We start from the raw sequence: 19,583 nt of genomic DNA on the forward strand, positions 1-19,583 counted from the left end.
AGTGCCACCAGGGCCAGGTGGTCCGCAGGGAGGTGCAAAGTGGTCCATCACCCATGGCAGGAGGCCAGGGGTAGAGATACAGGAAACACTGGTTGGACATAAGGAAAAACTTCTTCCCCAGGAGGGTGGTTCAGTCTTGGGAGAGGGTCTGGAGAGGTGGTGGTAGCTCCATCATTGGAGGGTTTCAGAAGGCCAGGGTGAGGTCCTGAGTGACCTGCTTTAGCTTTGCAGTCAGCCTGCTCAGAGCAGGAGCTTGGACTGGAGACCTCCAGATGTCCTCCCAACCTCGCTTTGTCTGATGCAGTTTCCAGTAGCTACTCCAGCTTGTGAAACTCCCTGCGAAACAGCCTTCAGCCTGAGGAGGAGGGATGAGTAACGAACTGAAGAGGACCAGCCACCAGGTGCTGGCTGGAGGGGAAGAGCCTTCTGGGCAGGAGGAGAGGGACTGTAATAAATAGCTCTGCGTGCTCCCCTCCTCCAGGCTACGAGCAGCCACCATCCTGCCTGAAGCTCCTTCTGCAGCCATGTGCTGTGCTCCTTCTTCTCCCATCCACCCAAGAAAGTTCCTCATGCATGAAGCTACCACCTCCAGAAGTGGCTGCAGACAGGGATGGTGCGGTGGAGCTGTTGGCCGCATCCTGGGTCACCAGGAACCCGGTCCCATGGAGCAGTGGACAACAGCCTGGCTCTGCATGAGCATTCCTGGTGTTGGCCTTGGGTGCGTGTTGGCCATGCCCAGCAGAAGGCCCTGGTGGCTCTCCATGGGTGACTGCTGGGTTTCCCAGACCTGCTGGTTCCTGATGTGCTGCTCGTCCTGGCCAGCTGCCCCAGCCCTGGAGGGGAAGAGGTGGGAGATGGCATGGCAGGTCCCGTCACAGCAAAGCTGGTGGGCCTGATGGTGTCCTGCGCCACAGCCCCCGGGCTCAGAGGGTGAAACCAGCTTGTGGCCTGGAGCAGGATCCTGGCTGGAGAGGGACATGGGCAGATCTCAGGGGGAGCATAGATTTTGCAGTAAGGAGTCATAAGGAAAAAAAATAAAACCCTCATAAAATCTACATATGCAAATACATTAATTGCCCAAAGCACCTTCTCCTGGCAGTTCCTGCTGCAGTCTCTCCTACAGCTAGGGGCTGAGCTGGAAGGGGATGCTGGACCAGGGGTGCTGGGCACGTGGAGCATGGGTGGGAGTGTGGAGTTACCTCCATCCACAGCTCCTGCAGCACGTCACGGGCTCAAATTGGGCTCCTCGGCTGCAGGAGGAAAGGCTGAGGGGAGCACAAGGGGTGGCCGTGCCAGCTGGGGACTGGCCACAGGCACCTCTGCCTGGCTGGACTCTGCCTTCCATCCATGTGCATCGCCATTGCACACGTTTTCCAGGCAGCCATCGCCATGGTAACGCTGAAAATGGAGCTGTTTCAGGCCAGTTAGAGCACTCTGACAGTCGCAGAAAATGGCATTTCTGAGACATGAGCAGGGCTTTGCTCACGGGGCATCCAGGTACCCAGGGCTGCAGCTGGTGGGAGAGGGTCCTCGCAGGACCCCGTGTCCCCAGGGATGCACGTCCCAAGCTGGGGTGAAGGTGGTGGAGGGAGCCTGCGGGGTGGGAAAAGGGAGCAGCCACAGAGTGGGCTTCTCCAGCAGCGCTCCTGGCATGGAGCTGGGACCAGCAGAGCTTTTCCCTGGGATGGGATGTGAAAATCCAGCCGACCTCGGGGTTCGAAGCAGCTCAGGACCAGTATGAGGGATGGAGTAGGCATTTGGTGGAGCTGCCTCCTCACCCCAGAGGTCAGAGCCATCCAGCACCGTGCTGGTGATCCGTAGAATCACTGGATTCTTCATCCCTGTAAGAAGCAGCCTGTTCCTTTTTGCAAGGACAGCTCGGTGGTGCACACTCAGGCTGGGTTTTCCCCTGTGTGCTTTTATATACCTGCTCTTTAATCCTCCAGGCAGTCCTGTAAGATGCTTTTGCAGCTCCTCCTGGCCAGCCCTCAGCTTCTTGCCCTGATCAACCAGGTGTCATCAGTGAAGCTGGTCACCTCCCTTTCCCCAGCTGCTGGAGGAGCTCTGGGCTGTGCAGAGAGCCCCTGGGGGTCACCCTGCCCTTCACACCACTGCAGAATGCCCACTTGGTGTTATAACCAGGTATTTATTCACATGAGAACTTGCCCACTCATTCCAAGGCGTCTTAATTTCCTTGAGTGCCCTTGATATGGACCCCTCTTGAGTGTCTCTTGAGATCCAGGTGGACTTTCCCAGCTGGGTCTCACCTGCCCAGCAGGACGTGGGGTGACTCTGCCCCAGTAGCCCATCGCTATCCATGTGTCTGCTCCTTTTATTCCTTAGGGTGTTGTCCATCAACTTCTGAGGCTGGTCAAGGACCTGGGCTTGGTTTAATCCTCCCTCCTGAAAGCTGTGTGTGGATTTGGGAGGTTTCAAGAGGTGGAAAGTCCTTAATCCTAACTTTAAGCTGCCTTGCTCCAACTCTGGGAATTGAGCCTTGTCACACTCTGGCTCCCAGAGCAAGACTTCACCTTGGTGTTTTCCCCTCTGGTATTTTCTGGCATTTTCTCCTCTTTCTCACATTGTCAAATAGATCGAGAGGTTACACTGAGGATCAAGTCTTGCTGCAAGGCTTTTCCTCTGGAAATCATTAGCTGTGGCCTTTTCTTTTTGTGACAGTTTCATCTACCAGTGATTTTAAAGCGTGGGACCGGAGCTGGGCACCAGCACCAAAACTGGGGAAGCCTCCTTGGATGCAGGCAGTGGGCTAGCAGGCTTCTGCCCGGCCAAGTGGTCCTGGGATGTGCAGAGCTGGGACCTCTTGGGGTGTGAAGGTAAGAAGTCACCCGTACATGGACCCGCTTGTCTGCTCAGCTCCCTCTCCTCCATGAATGTTGTGCTCCTCTCGCCTCTTACCCGTTTTTCCCTGTTTTCTGTCAGATATGTTGCAGAAAAAGGAGAATTAGGGCCTCTGTGGGGCTCTGGGGAAGGTACTTTTGTAGGGGCGTGGCTTGTGGAGTGGCTCTCCATAGCAGAGTGCAAGATGGTGGGTCCCTTGCAGGGGGGACAGGAGGTCCCAGGTGGCAAGAGGGGACGGCAGCGGCGCGAGGAGAGGATGGAGGGTGCCAAGACCTTGGCAGGGGAGCTGGGGTGGTGGGCACGTGTGGCTAAAGCCGTGATGGCGTGTGGCTAAAGCCGTGTGGGCTCGGGAACCCGTGAGCCGGGGCGTTACCATGGGAACCGCCGGAGGATGCTCGGGAGGGCAGCGCAGCCGGTTGGGCTCCATGGCCTCAGCGCCCCGGTCCCCAGCCACAGGCAGGAGGTTCCTGGTCCACAGGGACCTGGAGAGGGACCAGTTTGTCTTCAGCAGAATGGGAGCCATCCTCTTTCAGCCAAGCCCCAAAGAACTTTGCAGAGAAGCTGCTTTTAAAAGAGAGAAAGAGCAAGAGGGAGAGCAACCCCAGGCAGGACCAGAGCGTGGTGGGACCCACAGCAGGACAGCAGCCCCCAGGCTGTGCTGAAGCTCCTGGCCCCACTGTCCTGACCTGTCCTGGCCACACTGCCCTGTGCCTTGCAGGGCTCCTGAATCTCTCCGTGCCTTGCAGAGCCTGGAGCAGGCTGGCTCCTGGCCCCGGGCAGGCTGTTTGCCCGGCTGGCACGGCACCGGGACCAGCTACATTGGCAGGGACTGCTCTGGGCACCAGCCAGCTCCTCTCCCCAGGCTGCTCCGCTTCCCTGGAAGTCGTGTGTGTTGGTGACAACACTGTCACCAGCCCTTTGCCCACCCAAGAGGGCTGTATCTTGTGCACCACCCCCATGAGTTGCCGCTGACACCTTCCAAGCTGGCTGCCATCAGGAGACAGGCTCCCCTTAACAAGTTGTCCCCGCTCCCAGGAAGGGTGTGTTTACTCAGGTGCCCACCAAGTGCGTTCTAAGGAGCGTCTCTGCCAACCGGCTGGTACAGATGTCAGAGAGATTGTCCTGCCCTTTCCTGGCTCTCACTGTAATATGTGAAAAGGAAAATTGTTATTGCATCTACCAGGCCCCAGAATGCACTTTCCAGGAGCAGGGAGGTTTGAAACCAGCTGTTTCAGGATCAGCTGGTTCATCCTCCAGTTCCTTCAGAAGCCCTGGAGATGCCTCCTAGCTCCATGGCTCCTTGGTGCTTCCTCCTCAGCTGGTTTCATGTTGTCATCTGTGGTCCCCAGCAAGTTCCCGGTTCTTCCACAGAAGCAAGGAGCTCGGGCAGCATCTCCCAGTGCTCCTCCTGTGGCCACCCTGATGGACTCCTCCCTCTGGATGGCTGTGAGGAGGGAATGGGAAGATGACCTTGCATTCCTTTCCCTTTCCCTCAAGCCTACTTTGCTTCTCTCTCACCTTGCTGCCCATGAACTCTACATTTTCCCAGGGTCTCTCCCTCTCCAGCCTTTAGATTCTCCCCAAGACCCCTTTTTTCCTCATTTTCCTGGAATTGCTTGGTGCCCGCAGTGACCGGTGGGGACAGAAGAACCCTGTGGGTCCTTTGTAGATGTCTCAGCTGGTGAGGCTGGGCTGGGCACTCGTTTGCTACTCTCTGGTTGCAGTGTCCATCCCTGGACCGTGAGGATGGGGCTGGGACCTGCTCCCACCTGCCTCTCGCCTGCGGGACCCACCCAGCCACAAGCCCAAACCCTGATCTGGTGACAAGACCTGAGCGTATCGCTCTGTCCATCATCGATAAACACCCTCCAGGAGTAACGAGAGGCTCCGAGCCTTGTGGAGCCAGCAAGGAGCTGCTCTGCACAAAGGTGGTCGGGTAGAGAGGGTGCCCAGCATCCCCTCCTCCAGGGATGAGCATGGCCGGGGCTGGAGGTACGAGTTGTCCCATCCTGGCCAACGCTGCTGGTGGGTCCCATGGAGCCGGGGAAAGGACCGGCAGAGCCAGGCAGAACCCCGACGTGCTGGGAACATGGATTGCTTAATGGCAGCAGTGGGGAAGGAGGGTGATGGAGGACCGTTCGGCCCCATCCTGGCGCTCTGGATGAACGGGTGTGAAATCCCCATGAAAGGCAGAAGCGGTGGCTGGCAGCTGGTGGCAAGAGCCCATCATGGCCAGACCCTTGCATCCTGCATCCCCACCCAGCGCCGCTCCTTGGAGGAGGATGATGATGGTGCAGGAAAGCCCCGGCATGGAGGCATTGTGCGGTGGGGAAAGGCTGGCCGGGGGGAGGCAGCGCTTCCCGCAACTGCCTTCAAAGAGTTTTCCTTGAGTGTTGCTGCTCTTTAGGGCTTCCTCCTCCTCAAAAAAAAAAAAAAAAAAAAGGGGGGAAAAAAAGGGTGACGAGGAAGAGCAATCTCTCGGTGTGGGATGAAAGCGGCCTGTCTTGACTATTTACCCAGCAATTATAAGTAAATCGGTGGTGCCTAACGGGGCCGGTTGCCATAGTGACGATGGGATGGAAGGACCAGCATTTGGTCCTGGCCGCAGCCAATCAGGCTGGGAAGCCCAAGCTGCAATATAAAGTAAAGATTCCCATCTTCCAGCCACGCACTTGCCAAGAAAGGGAAAATAGGTTCAAGAGTCTGGGGAAAAAAAGTGCTCCGGACGGCGGCGGTGAAGCAGGGCGGCTGCTCCCGTCATGGCGGACTGCGAACGCCCGGGCAGGTGAGAAATCCCAACTCTCCCCATCTCCTGGCTTATTGTTCTCCCGCGCCGCGGTCCCCTCCGCCGCCCCACCCCACCCACCCCGGCACCCACAATGAAACCCCCCTTTCGGGCCAGAGACAAAGAGAGGCGGGTTGGAGAAAGGCTCCACCATTCTCCCCAAATTGCCATCGTAGGCCTTTCAAATCAAATTTCGCAAAGCAGCTTCATCAAAGGCCCCCGGCTGAGAGGCGCGAGCCCCCATATTCCTGCTCCCCCCTCCTCCCCAGTAGGTCTGGGGTGATGCCGTGATCCCACACAAAGTCGGCGCCGCTCCAGAAGTGTCTTTGCCCCAAAAAAAAAAAAAAAAAAAAAGGGAAAAAAAAAAAAAAAAAAGGGGGGGGGGGGGGATTGAGAAAAAAATCCCTCAAAAGCTTTCACAGTCACCTCACAGATACATGGCAGTGGTGCCTGCTCCAGCCTGACAAACTTCAGCTATTTCATTAGCATTTCCTCACTTCCCAGGGGAAAAAAAAAAAAAAAAAAAAAAAAAAAAAAAAAAAAAGAGAGAAAAAAAAAAATATATGAGGGAGGAGATGGAGATTAAGGAAAAAACGCAAGCGAGAAAGAGCGGCGCCTAAATTGCTCGTCTTCTCCCCATCTCATTACTGGCGACTTCTGAGGACGGGTATTTCCAAAGGCTGCGATGAAAGACTCGTGAATGGAGCCCCCCCTGTATGAGATCAAAGCCCGAGGGCCGGGACGCCGGGGTGTGCCGGAGGAGGGGGCGAGCGGCGGCGGCGCCGCAGGATGGTGGGGGGGAGCCTTCCTCCCCTGCTGCCGCTGCCCTCCATGTTTCCCGGTGTCGCTGCTGCCGCTGCCCGACCCATCTTGCAATGGAGACCGGGGACGGCGGCGGCCGGAGCCCAATGGCTGCTGAAAGCGAGACGACCAAACTCCATGGGCTGGCAGTTCGGCAACTCTCCCCCAAAATTGGTGATTAATAAAGGAGCTCATTCCAGCCGGGACCTCTCCGGACACCTCGCATTGCAGATGAGTAGGCGGCTTCCCCATGGCTCGAGCCCACTCCTTGGGTCTCTTCCCTCCCCACGCCGCGGCATCGCCAGGCCACCGGCAGAAGGGCCGAGGACAAAGGCGGGAGGACAGAAGTTGTGCCACTTTTCCCTTCCCGCTGCCTCCCTTCAAATACGGGCTGCTTTCTTCTGCTCGGCAACAAATTCGGCGTTCCCACCACCAGCACCACCGGCAGCCGGGCGCCCCGTCAGCGGCATGGAGAGCAAACTCACAGATGGTAAAATAAGAGAGTCGTGTAGGGTTCAAAGAGACCTTCTATGTCAATTGTTATATTATTAGGTAAACTCTAAGAAGAAAATCTTTTAATCCACTGTGGCTAATCCAGTCCACTTTTGTTGGCCAGGACATATTCAGCATCAACAAAAGGCTCTGGCCGACGGACACCGGCATACATAATGTATTTATAACTGCGGGAGCCGCCTCGGCAGCAGAAAGAGCCACCGCTCGGGCCAGCGGAGGGGGCCGGGGCGGAGGATTTGCCCGACTTTTATCAGTTTTCTTTTCATTTCAAAGAACCCGGCTGATATTTGCACTGCGCCGCTTACCAGGGGCAGCACAAAGAGGCCAGGGATGTTCCCAGCGTCGGCTGGTCCCAAAAACCTGCTGGGACCCCACTGGGACCTTCGCCTTCCCCCCCGGGGCAGCGCTGGTGGCAGAGAAGGCTGCAAGGGAAGGTTTGGCCTGTGCCTGGTTTTGGGGTGATGGTTCTGATGGGGACAAGCTCCGGGAGCTGGCAGTGGGGCACAGCTGGGGTGGCTCCCCCCATAAACAGCCATCCTGGGCCTCCAGGGCCTCCCAGGATCTACCCTGGGATGGTGCCGTTGCCCTGGGATGGGGGGAGTCACCTTTCCACAAGGACATGGGATAAAACTGATGCGAGGAAAGAGCTGCAGAGGGCCAGGACCACGAGGTGGAGTGTGGTGAGTGGGTAGACCTTGTCCTCCAAACCTGGGGAAGCAGAGACCAGAGCTGAGGAACCTGAAACCAAACAAAACCCAACAGTGGTAAAGGGTGGGTGGGACGTGAGCAAGGACCATGTGGCCACAGCCCGGCCAATGCAGGGTGTTCAGGTGGGAGCTGGTGGGACCTTGCTGAGATGGATCGAGGTGGCACCTGCAAGCTGTGGATGCTGGGGATGAGCAGGGGACACTGGCCACCCAGCTCCTTCAGGTATGGCCTGTCCCGAGCAATGGGCTCCCTTGGGGCAGGGCTGGGCGAGGGCCCACAACTGGTCCACAGAGGGGGCAGGAGAGGACAGACGGTCAGGCTGGGTCCATGGGCTGAGCTGGTGATTGAAAACAGCTGTGAAACACCTGGCTGGACAAGCGCTGGTGGCCATGGGATGAGGATGGGGTTGAGCCAGTGGAGATCTCTGCAGAGCAAAAAACCAGGGTCTCTGGAGGCGGTGAGCTTGCTCAGCAGCTTAATGAGTCGAAATGGAATCCCAGGATTCCATTGAGTCAAAAACGTCCTTATTTCCACCATGGGTAACTCAGTGCCTGATCTTCAGTAAGACCATGGAAAGGAGACACAGCAATGGAGGGACCAAAAGGACTTGTTTCAAAGAGCCCAGAGGGCTTGCCCAGGGTTTGGACCTCATGACAAGGGATAGTAGAGAATAGGAGCCCTCTCCTGTGGAAGGGGGATTGCTACCCCCCCAGATGCTCCCTGAGGTGGGCACAGGGTGTTCAGCCATTGGGTGCTGACTGGAGCAAGTGACCCAGGGACGAAACGACCTCCAAGGGGCTTGGTCGGTACTGCAAGCCCCAGGTCAAGCTTTTCCACCTTCACCACGCTCGCAGGTACTTGGAGTCCTCCAGAACTACAACCTTCTTCAAACTGATCAACTTGGCCAAGGCTCAAAAGCTTCTGCTGGGAATGGATCCACATCCAGAGTGATTAAGCACAAAGCTGTGAGTAAACAGCCCTGGATGGTCCATCCTGAGATCCACCAAAGGAGCTGAGGGCTGGGGTCAGGGATGTGGATTCCACCTGTGAAAGCAGCCACCCTTCCATAGGCTGGAGTGCAATGGAGGCTCACGGAGACTTGCTGCCCTTGATGTCATTGCCAAGGCATCCCCAGAACTCCTGGCTGCTCTGCCTGGTCCGTCCAGTGCAGGAGGTGCCAGGCCAGACCAACACTCCAGGAGCGCAAACCACCTGGGAGACACAGGATGAGAATTCAGGCTAAATCATCTGTTTTCATCAGGCTGAAATTTAATGGCAGGGGCTGCAGAGGTGCCAGGCTCTGGGCAGCTGGTGAATGCGAGACTGAAGTAAATAGGTTGAGTTAAAGGTGGACCTCTGACATATCTCTCCATTGGGAAAAGGGAGCCATGGACCTCCTCTGCAGGCACCTCCACTCCATGTCCCGCTGCAGGAGAAGGCTCAGGTGGGCTGGGATGGCTTGCAGCAGGGTTGGTGTGGGATGGCTGCCCACAAGACAGTCATCTCCAGACACAGCCCACGGATGTTCACCACACCTCATGGCCCTGGGAGGGTCAGAGAAGACTAATCAAAGTCCCTCTCAGCTTCATCTGTGAGATATGTTCTACACAACACGTCCTTGGCACACTGTGGAAGCTGCTGCTGCAGGAAGGTGCTAAGTCCAAGGTCTGGCAAGATTTGGTATTGTACATCCACCACCACACAATTTCTTGTGCTTTGGCCAATTGTAACTACAAAGGATGAGGATGAAACACAGTGTGAGGCCTGATTTGCTCATGTTTGCCAGCCATGGGTTCTCCACGCCAGCAAACATTTGGGCATTGAAGGACTTCTGGCAGAGGAGAAGCGTTAATAAGCTATTAATGACCCAGCAGGACGGTCACAGTGGGGAAATATACCCTCTGGGAGCAGAGCAGGGGAGTACACTATGGTCAGAAAAGCTGAGGCTGCGGGGATCCTCTCTGCTCCCACCACGGGGCAGAAGAGCTGTGTAGGCTGAAGGAAATGACTGGGGTGAGCACAAGTGGTGTGAAATGGCTGCAAATGGGCAGGCTGGACACCAGAAGGTGGCTCCAGCCCTGCAGCCCCTCCAGCCCAGGGGATGGCAGCAGTCTCTGTGTCCTGATGGGGACAGGGGCTGAAGCAGCACCACTTTACGGAAGATGGTCCAAGGCTTGGTGCCTGCAGGAGATGGGACACAGCAAAGCTCGAGACACCTGCCCAGGCTGACGCTTTTGTCTCTGTTGAGCAGTTCTTGCTTTCTCCTCCCCAGGGAAGGAGAGGACTGTGGGATGTTCACGATCCTTAGCCCATGTCTCCTCAGCTCCCAGTCATCCTGTCCCAGAGAGGACTAGGCTCTGCCACCATTCACCTGCCCACTCTGGTGTGGGAAGGTGAGGGGATTTTAGGGGGGAGGCAGCCTGGACTTTCACACCCAGGGAAGAGAGCTACAAAGTGCTAAGCACAAGTGGAAAAGGGCCACTGACAGTCCCAGAAGTGCTGGCAGAAGGGGACAGGGAATCTCATGGCTGACATCCAGCACCAGGGAAGCTTTGTCCTGGCTGGGGAGCACGTGTTGGATCCCTCTAAAGACAGAGGCACCCTCCACTTCTTTGAGTTTCCTCTCAAAGTGAATAATTTTCTCAGAATTTTCTCCAGTTCTGTGTCAGGATAACTCTGATATTCTCCACACCTTGATGCTGGAAAGCCTTGAGATGAGTCAACAACAAGATGATCTCCTGAGCTGGGCTTATGCTGGGGCAGCTGAAGCAGCAGAAGTGTTTGGAGATTCTTCCACCAGAGCATGAATAAATGGTACTTGCTGAGCACCCCCAGCTCCTCAGCTGTGGCTCAGCACAGCATCCATTTGCTAACGAGGAGCAGCAGATCCTGCACCAGCCACCTCTCCATGCAGCATCCTCCCATTGCCACAGCCCCACCAACCCAGCACACTTGGGTGTCTCCAGCGGGTCTGCAGATCTCCAGCCACAGCAGAGGTGGTGCACCAGAAGGCCCTCCTCCTTACCACATCTCCATGTGGTTTTGCTCTTCCCTGCAGAAGGAAGCAGGTAAACCCCAGGGTCACTGCTGGGCTGGGTCCAGCATCTTGGCTCAGCTGATCAGGACTTCAGCTGGCAACTGTCAGTGCAGAGCCTTTCCTGGTGCTCTTCCTAGGACCTCACTCCCACCGTGGAAGAGGAACCCTGCAGAGAAACCTCCTTTTCCAGAAGTGGTGGAGCCCTCGGGGAGGTCACCGGTGGTGGAGGGGCTCCAGGACTTGCCTGTGCCAAACCCAGGCTGTCCCAGTTGGATGTGGTGACACGGCAGCGTGTGGTCCTGTCCACCAGCTCAGCTAGGAGGGTTGGCCAACGCTGGGGAGATGGGTACCAGGATGGCTGCTCTGAGGAAGGGTCACCTCAGGGGAGAGATGGCAAAGGAGGGGAACCCCCACCTGAAGCTGGAGGTTTTGGAGGTGCTGCTGGGAAGCCAGGAAGGGGGATGGTAGAGGCTGGAGTCCCAGCAGGTGTATGGAGAGATCCTGGAGGGTCTGTGGCTGCATTACGAGAGAGCTGAAAGAGCTGAGGGCTCCCAGAAGTATCTTGCCAGGACTAGGGGTCCCCCAGCTGGGGCTGGTTTGTCCCCCTGGTCTGGAGCAGACCTGGTCCCTTGGTGCAGTGTGTCGCACCACAGAAGAGCCCAGCAAGGGCTCTGGCTGGCAGGTTGTGGCTTCCCATGATCATGGCCACCCTGCCAGCAATTAGCTGCAAAGGGCTTCCCAGCCTGGTTGCTGGCCTGCCTGAGCACTCAGAGCCAACACTTCTCTGGGGCATGGCATCTCTCAGAGGAGCATCTGGGGTTATCCTGTCTGAGAAGCATGAGGCAGACCTCTGCAGGAGAAATAAGGGGTGAAAATGCCATGGGGCTTCCCTCGCTTGTGTGGTCACAAGGACTCTTTGCCCAACCCAGGTCTGGCTGAGTTTTGGACCTGAACAAACCAACCACAACCTCAGCTGCTGTTGTCCCTTCCTGGGCTGGGAGCTCTCCTGGAGAAGGACAATGGCAGGTTGAGGTTTTGGACCTGAACAAACCAGCCACAACCTCAGCTGCTGGGCTGGGAGCTCTCCTGGAGAAGGACAATGGCAAGTTGAGATCTGAACTGTACCTGTCAGGTACATGCACAGGTAAAATGATTCCCAGAGCTTGTCCTGGGTGCATTAGGGTTTCTGAGATGTTCTCACAAGCCTCACACTATCCAGCAAAGCTGACCATAAGCCCATGGGCCACTAGGTGGACTCGCAGTAAATCGAAATTGCGTGATAGAGAGCTTGTTGACCATCTTCCACATCTCTGGGAAGAACCTCGTCCAAAGCAGATGCACTGTCAGCAAGCCTTGAACCAGGCATGAACTGAAAAACCAGCAGCATGCATCCAACTGGCCACCAGCTGGTCACCAAATCCTGGCTGAAACATGGTCAACAGACCTTATTTATCACAGAACTTTTTGCCGGCTCCGTGGCAGAGCTGACCCTCCCGTACAGGTGGGCCAGGAGTCCTGGGGACAAGCACTCACTCTCCAAGCTGGATTGTTGGCAGGGATCATGTCAAAGCACTCAGGCTGGAATTCTGCAAGGCTGTAGGACAGACATGAAGGCATCGCTGAGCTTGCTTTCACCAGCCAGGCCAGTGACCGTATCTAAGTCAGAAGATCTTGCAAAACAGATCTACGAGAGCAGAGCAACGGATACTTCCAGCAGTGCTCTTGCTGGTGTTGCAAAACAGATCTACAAGAGCAGAGCAACGGATACTTCCAGCAGTGCTCTTGGCATTGGCCTTCCCTTACCCCCAGTAGCCCAGGTTGGGATCACTGATGGCTGGATGAAGGAGATCCCCCTCTCCCACCAGGATCAAACCATCGGCCTTCCCTTACCCGCAGTAGCCCAGCTGGTTGGGATCACTGATGGCTGGATAAAGGAGATCCCCCTCTCCCACCAGGATCAAACGGGCTGAATTAGCATGGGCTGTTCTGGGACAGCCCCGCCAGCAGGGACCAGCTGCCTCAACGTAGCCACCAGCCAGACCCCACGTTTCTCCCCAGGGATGGTGCCCACCGCGTGCCCACCTTGTCCTGTCCCGCCAGAAGGACACCAGAGAAGCAGCCGCAGAGGGCAACCAGGCGATGCCCTGGGCCAGGTGGGTGAGCCCTGGGTCTGCCATGGGGCTTGGGGACCAGGGACAGAAATGTCCCCCTGATGCTCTTGCTCCATCCCAGCTCTGTAAGGTGGGACCATTTTTGTAGAGGTAACTGCTCCAGAGCCCTCATCCTCAGGGATGGGACAGTCCCAGTATGGCTCAGGGCAGAGTGGAGCCCACTCCAGGCATCTCCATCTCATGGAGAGCCAAGATATGAAGGTATCCTTCAGGACCATGGGAGCAGGAGCCCATCCTGCGAGCGGGAACCACATCATGTCCCTGACTGCCCTGCAAGCATCTCCTGGGCAGGGTGGTCTCAGCAGGGACGAGCTGACATCTTTTTTCTCTGCAGAGTTGTGTTGCTGGGACGTGCCTGGACGGTGTCCCACCCCCGGCCCCCCGAAAGGAGCAGCGAGCCTGGTGGTCTGGAGCATGGAGAGGCAGGCGTGCGGGGCGCAGGTCTGGAGTGGACCCCAAAGGTGGGTGCAGGAAGGCGCGTGGGGTGGGACATTGCCTGGGGTGCCCACCTTCACCGGCCGGTGATGAGGAGCATCAGGCGTTGGTGATGCTGCCTGAGCGTGCATGTGATGGCTTTTGGCAGAGCCAGTTGATCAAAACCAGAGGTATCACGGGGTCTGGGATCCAGCAGGGGTCCAGCAACCTCCCTTTGTGCTGCTGGAGATGGGCAACTCTTCCTCAAAAGTGGCACAGGGCTTGGGGGAACACTAAGGTCCTGGCGTTGGCTCCTGTGCCATGGCCCAGAGCAGCAGGGTAGGGGCTTGCACTTGCCCAGGCTGCACCCTTGCCACCCGGCAGGGATGGGCTCTGTGGTTGCCCACCGTGCTAGGTGAGTTCCCAGAAGAAGATAGATCCCTGCCCAGGTGTTTTCAATGTTTAAGGACTTGAATTTTAACCTTAAATCTTGCTTGTAGCCTCAGTCCCATAGCTTTTGCCGCAGGTTTCTTGCAACCCCTAGAGCATCATTAGGCAGTTAATCAATTACAGATTATTTTCTAGCAGGAGGCTGCAGCTACCCTAAGGTATCATCACGGGGCGAGAGAAATAGCTGGCTGGTTATCGGGTGATCTGGAGCAGCCTCCCAGGGCATGCCATGAGCTTGTAATCTTTTTTGGGGGGAAATACCAGATTTAGAGGTTCTGTAATCCAGCAGGGGATGGCAAAGCAGAGCTGGGCGCTGATGCCAGGGCAGAAACAAGAGGAAACACAGGGATGGCAAAGCAGAGCTGGGGGGAGGAGACTGATGCCAGGGCAGAAACAAGAGGAAACACCAAGAGGGGTGAAGGCAGAAGGAGACCCTGGGGAGGACAGGCTGGGGTGCCAGGGCCAGGACACTGCAGGGGCTGTGGGTAAAGCCCCGTGGGCTTCCCTCTGCCAAACAGGCAACTGCACCACCATGGGCAAGACACTGCAGGGGCTGTGGGTAACGCGTCATGGGCTTCCCTCTGCCAAACAGGCAACTGCACCACCATGGGCAAAGGTGGGCAGTTGCCAAAACTGCTGCCTGAGCTGGCCCTGTGCCTCCTGCCCTTACGTTCCTGGAAGGAGGTCACCCTGTCTGGCCCTTTTCTTATTTTTGATGTGAGCAGTAAAACCTTTGCCCCATCCGCCTGCTCCAGCCCTGCATCTGGGAGGGGGGAGCCCCGGGGACCCCCGGCATCACCCTGGGAATTTGCAAGCGAGCACCCAAGTGAGAACGGGTGCAGACTGGGAAACTGGGATGATTTTGCTGGAGGGGAAGGACCTCAGTGCCCAGAGCAGCTGAGCCCCACAGCCTTCCCACCTGCCTGGCTTTAGGAAAGAGTAGCCTCTGAGCAACAAGGCATGAGCTTGGTCTCCAAACAGTGCTTCATCCTTTCTGCCCAGCACTGAAGCAAATCCAAGGCAAGGTGACAAATTTGGGTGTGTTTTCCCCTTTTGAGGTGGGGAATCCAAAGGAGTTATGGCTCAGGCTGCCCACGGGACCTGCACCATGGGAAAGCTGCTCCTGCTGCTCCGTGGATGCTTTGGGGAGCTGACACCAGTGGGGAAATATCTTTAGACCAGTGCCTCCTGCAAGAAGGGATGCTGGGGGGGCTACAACCAGCATCTCCCGCTGCAGCTCTGGTCCCCAGCCCCTGGCACGGCTCCCTGTGGGCATCCTCACTGCCCACACAGGGAGGTTCTCCATCCCTCGTGGCCTGGTGGGACAGGAGCTGCCTCCCAGCTCCCAGCCCAGCCGTAGCCCTGGCTGCTTCCCTCCTTTGCCTTCGTACCAGCCATGTCCTGTGGCTCCACTCGCTTGTCACCTCTGCACTGGTGCCCATGGGCTGCGGGTGCCTCGTCCCCGCTGGGCTCTTCAGGGTGCCCTCGGTTCCCGGTGCCACGATGCTAATGCTTTTATCTTGACTGCTAATACATTTTCTCCCTCCTGCCCTGCAAGTGTCATCTTGCCAGCGGTCCGAGAGAGAGCTATCAGCCTCCTCTTCTACCCTGGGATCTGTTTTTCTTGGCAGCCCCTTCTGCCGTGGCTGCTCACGCAGCCAAACCCCGACTGCTGCCTCAGAAATGGAAGGGCGAGCTGCCCTTCGCCTCCGCCAGCCATCGGTGCGGGACCTCACACTTCAGGACATTTCTATTTGTCCTCCAGTTTCGGAAAGGTTGGGGTGTGTTGGTTTGTGGGTGATTTTTTTTCATAAAACCGAAATTGGGAACCAGTTATGACCTTGCAGGGTCCTTTCAAATCGCAGGCAAAGGTTGAACAGCACCATCTAGTGCGCTTCATCCCGAAACTGCCCGTGCCGGAGGGACGCCGCTCTCACCCACGCACACCTCGGTCCTGAGAAGGACACTAACGCATCAAAGTCACTACAAAGAGGAGAATTAATTTGAGATGAATATTGGCAGTGCTGAAGCTGAACAGCTGAACGCTCTCCGCCTCTGCAGAAGTGATGGTGGAAGGGCTGTGGCTCCCAAACCAACCTGGGAATGAGGTGATGGTGCTACCAGAAAACGTCCCTTGGCAGCCCTGAGGGATGGGAGAGAAGGGCTTGCAGGGAGGCTCTCAAATTGTACCATACAAGCATTGTGTGTACAGCATCGGGTTGTGGCCCCAGACCCTTTAGAGGCAAAGCTGAGGGCAGTTCCTACATCACTAGCATTTGGTGGCTCTTCCAGGCAGGAATGAATACGTGCACTGGGAGCTGGGAAGCGTACAGCATCCCAGGCTTGCACAGGGACCAGCCTTGGTGAAGACCTGGGGCACCAAAACACCACCGGCATCTCAGCTGTGGCAGTTTTGGGGAGGTATAAGGCAGGGCCACGCTGTCAGCTGATGGAGAAGGGGAGAAATGAGCTGGTTTGGTCCATTGGCCTCTACCCTTTGTTGAAAGACTTCACAGGCTGATTCCTCTTCTGTGTAGCCAAGGACACTCAGTTTGGTTTTTCACCTATTTGATGTCCCCAAGTAAATCTGGACAGAGATGATGTTGGTCCCTTGGGCCGGGGCTCCTTGGCGTGGGGAAACCAAGGTGTGAAAGGCAGGAAGGGGGCTCCAAAGGGAGCCCACGGCTCTCCCAGCCCCTCCCTGGTGAGGATGGGATGGGATGGGATGGGATGGGATAGGATGGATGCTGGCTCCTCATCCTGGGATGTGTCCCCTGAGCCAGGGCAACGTAGCCAGGAGCTGGTGGGTGCAAGAAAAGCCCTCAGCATTTCTCTCGCTGCCCCAGGTCCAGCCTGGCCCCGAGGAGCTGTGATCAGCCCTGGGGCACGCCAGGCCCCGGCACTTCAGCCACCTGCATCCTGGTGCACCCAAATTCGTCACCTCCTTAGTCCCCCCCCATTGCCACCAAGAAATCTGGCTCCAGTTTCTCATGCGAACTCATTTCGGGCCATGAAATCTTGCTGGGCCTTTCTCTGGGAGATGAAAAGCTCTCTAATACCTGATCTTCTCTCACCCATGAAGTCGCTTAAGCGCCATAATCGCGGCGTCTCTGGGGCTCCTTTGAACTAGCGCAGGAGGCTGCGGTTCTCAGGCATCCCCCTGCAAGGCAGGGGTCAGTTTTAACTCCTCCTCTCTAATTTCTCAGCATCCTTTCTGAAACGCGGAGGCTGGAAGCCCTTCTGCTGCTGCACCCGGCCCAGGACATCTCCCGTGGGGACCTTGTTGCTCCCTCCCTGTCCCTCCTGCCTCCTAAGCCCCCCCCGAGCCTGTCCTTGCTGGAGGTTTCCAGCAGAAGACCCCCGTGCTCGGCAGCGGGATCCTTTTGCCGCTGCTCACATTCAACCACGTTTGATTTGCCCGGGACTCAGCTTATGAATTTTTCTACCAGCTGCCTTGACCTCGTCCGTGTCTCCTGCCCCTCTCATTTCCCCGGCCCCGGCGTTTTTCTCAGCAGGGCTTTTTAATCTATTTCTAGACCATTGATGGGAGTGCTGAATAGCATCGGGCTTCTCCATCCAGCCCCCGGACACCCACTGAGAGCGCTCCCATTCTGCCGGGATTCCCCATTGATGGCTGCCGGTTTGCCAGCTCCCAGCCCCTTTAAGGTGTCTCCCTTGATGTTGTATTGTGCTAATTTTTAATCAGAATACTATATGGATTAAGTCACATGCCTGAACAGAGTCCAGGTCTATTATTTCTATGCCATAACCTTTATCAGCCAAACTTGTAATCTCTTCAAAGGATGACATCAGAGTTTGACAAGAGCTATTTTCCAGAAACCGGGCCGATTGCATTAATTACATTACCATCCTTTAATTCTTTACCAGCTGAATCCCACATCAGCTTTTCGAGTATTATGCCCGAGATCAGTGTTGCGCTGCTACATGTAAATCAGCTCTGAGCATCGTTCACAGAAAGCTGGGAAAAAAATGTTGCACGTTTCTGAAAGAGTTCCCCAAATGCAGGGGAACAGGCACATGCAGAGGAATAATTGCGTCAAAACCCAGAAAGCATCCCTATCAGAAACCGTTCGGTGTAATTTCCCATTTTTAGAGGACTGGCACGTGGTTTGTTTGCACGTTCAGCTTTTGGGGTGGTACTGAGGGGTTTGCCTGGCTCTGTCCCAGGGCTCCGAGTGTTTCGCCGCTTTCCAGGGAAGCCGCAGGGTTCGCGTGTCCCCGTCGCGCTTCTCTTGTTTGACCCCCGTCTCTGCTGATCCCCTGCAATAATGTCCCCCGTCCCCCTGGGACAGCACTGCAGTCCCAGTAACCGGGGAACCCTACCCGGCCAGAAGCTCCTCATAACCAACCATTTTGGGCTAAGAACAGGCTTCCCACCGCCCTTCTCCGCAGCCTCCGTCTTGTTTGACCCATTTCAGTCCATGCAGTGCCACCTCTTGGCGAGTCCCCTCATGGCTCCCCACCGCAGAGCTGCCGAGCTCAGAGAGGCAGGACGCACGGCTGCGGTTTTTAAACCAAGTCTAGTCGGTTTTGGGAGGCTGGTGGGGCAGCCACCGTGCTTCTCCGTGCCCAGGTCCACTGGTGTGTGGTCCTTCCTGGGGAGAGCTCAGGGCCATGGAGGCTTTGAGGGTGGTTGCCTTTTCCCTGCTGCGCCGAGCCAGGCCTTGGAGGTCCCCAAAGCTTGACCTTCTCCAGGATGCTGGGAGGAATCACAGAATGGTTGGGGTTTGAAGGGACCTTTGGAGACCATCTCCTCCAACCCCGTGCCCCAGAGCAGGGTCACCCAGAGCAGGTTGAACAGGAATGCATCCAGGTGGGGTTTGGAGCATCTCTAGAGGAGACCCCAGAGCCCCTCTGGGCAGCCTGTTCCAGGGCTCTGCCACCCCCAAAGTCAAGAGGTTTGTCCTCATGTTGAGATGGAATTTCCCGTGGGGTTCCTCTTGCCCAGAAAGAGCCCTGGAGCTGCTCAGCCCTTGAACCAGGCGCCAGCCCACCTCGGGACCCTCAGCCATCTCCTGGGGGCTCCCCAGGACTCAAGGCCTCCGGTGGCTAATAGCCACCATGCCCGGAACCTTTGGCCATGTGCCAGGGGCTCGCAGGGATTTGAGCCCTCCTGGGGCCGGTAGCCACCGTGCCAAGACCTTCAGCCCAGGGCTACACAGGGCTTGAGGCCTCCCAGGGCCAGTAGCAGCCGTGCCTGGACCCTCAGCCTGGGACTTCAGGGATCCCAAGCCTCTGGGGGGGGTGGTAGCCACCGTGCCTGGACCCTTGGCCATGTGCTGGAGGCTCATCGGGGACTTGAGGCCTCCTGGAGCCGGTAGCCACCGTGCCTAGACCCTCAGCCCAGGGCTCCTGGGACTCGAGGCCTCCTGGAGCCGGTAGCCACCGTGCCCGGACCCTCGGTCCAGGGCTCCAGGGACTCGAGGCCTCCGTGGTTCGGTAGCCACCGTGCCCAGACCCTTGGCCCGGGGCTCCAGGGACTCGAGGCCTCCGAGGTTCGGTAGCCACTGTGCCCAGACCCTCAGCCCAGGGCTCCAGGGACTCGAGGCCTCCGGGGTTTGGTAGCCACCGTGCCCGGACACTCAGCCTGAGGCTCCAGGGACTCAAGGCCTCCGGGGTTCGGTAGCCACCGTGCCCAGACCCTCGGCCCGGGGCTCCAGGGACTCGAGGCCTCCGTGGTTCGGTAGCCGCTGTGCGGCCGGGCAGGGAGCGTGGGGTGCCGTTGCTGCGGGCTCCCCCGGGCCCCGTGTGCCCCCGGCACCGGCACCGCCTCCCCCGGGCCGGGCCGGGCCGGTGCCGCTCCGCCCCCGCGGCCGGCGCGGGC

At 57.3% G+C, this 19,583-nt stretch overlaps 1 protein-coding gene across 1 annotated transcript in view; it reads left to right on the top strand.

The window, feature by feature from the left end:
* The first annotated feature begins 5,517 nt into the window (after positions 1–5,517).
* Positions 5,518–19,583, top strand: part of LOC106884887 (axin-1-like) — a 17,393-nt gene continuing 3,327 nt past the window's right edge. Inside the window, exons 1-2 of the mRNA XM_014936627.1 lie at positions 5,518–5,644; positions 13,209–13,335. The gene's annotated coding sequence lies outside the window, so the exon portion shown is untranslated. The remainder of the gene's footprint in view (positions 5,645–13,208; positions 13,336–19,583) is intronic.

Source organism: Calidris pugnax, unplaced genomic scaffold (genome assembly GCF_001431845.1).
Source record: "Calidris pugnax isolate Ruff unplaced genomic scaffold, ASM143184v1 scaffold17, whole genome shotgun sequence".
NCBI lineage: Eukaryota > Metazoa > Chordata > Aves > Charadriiformes > Scolopacidae > Calidris > Calidris pugnax.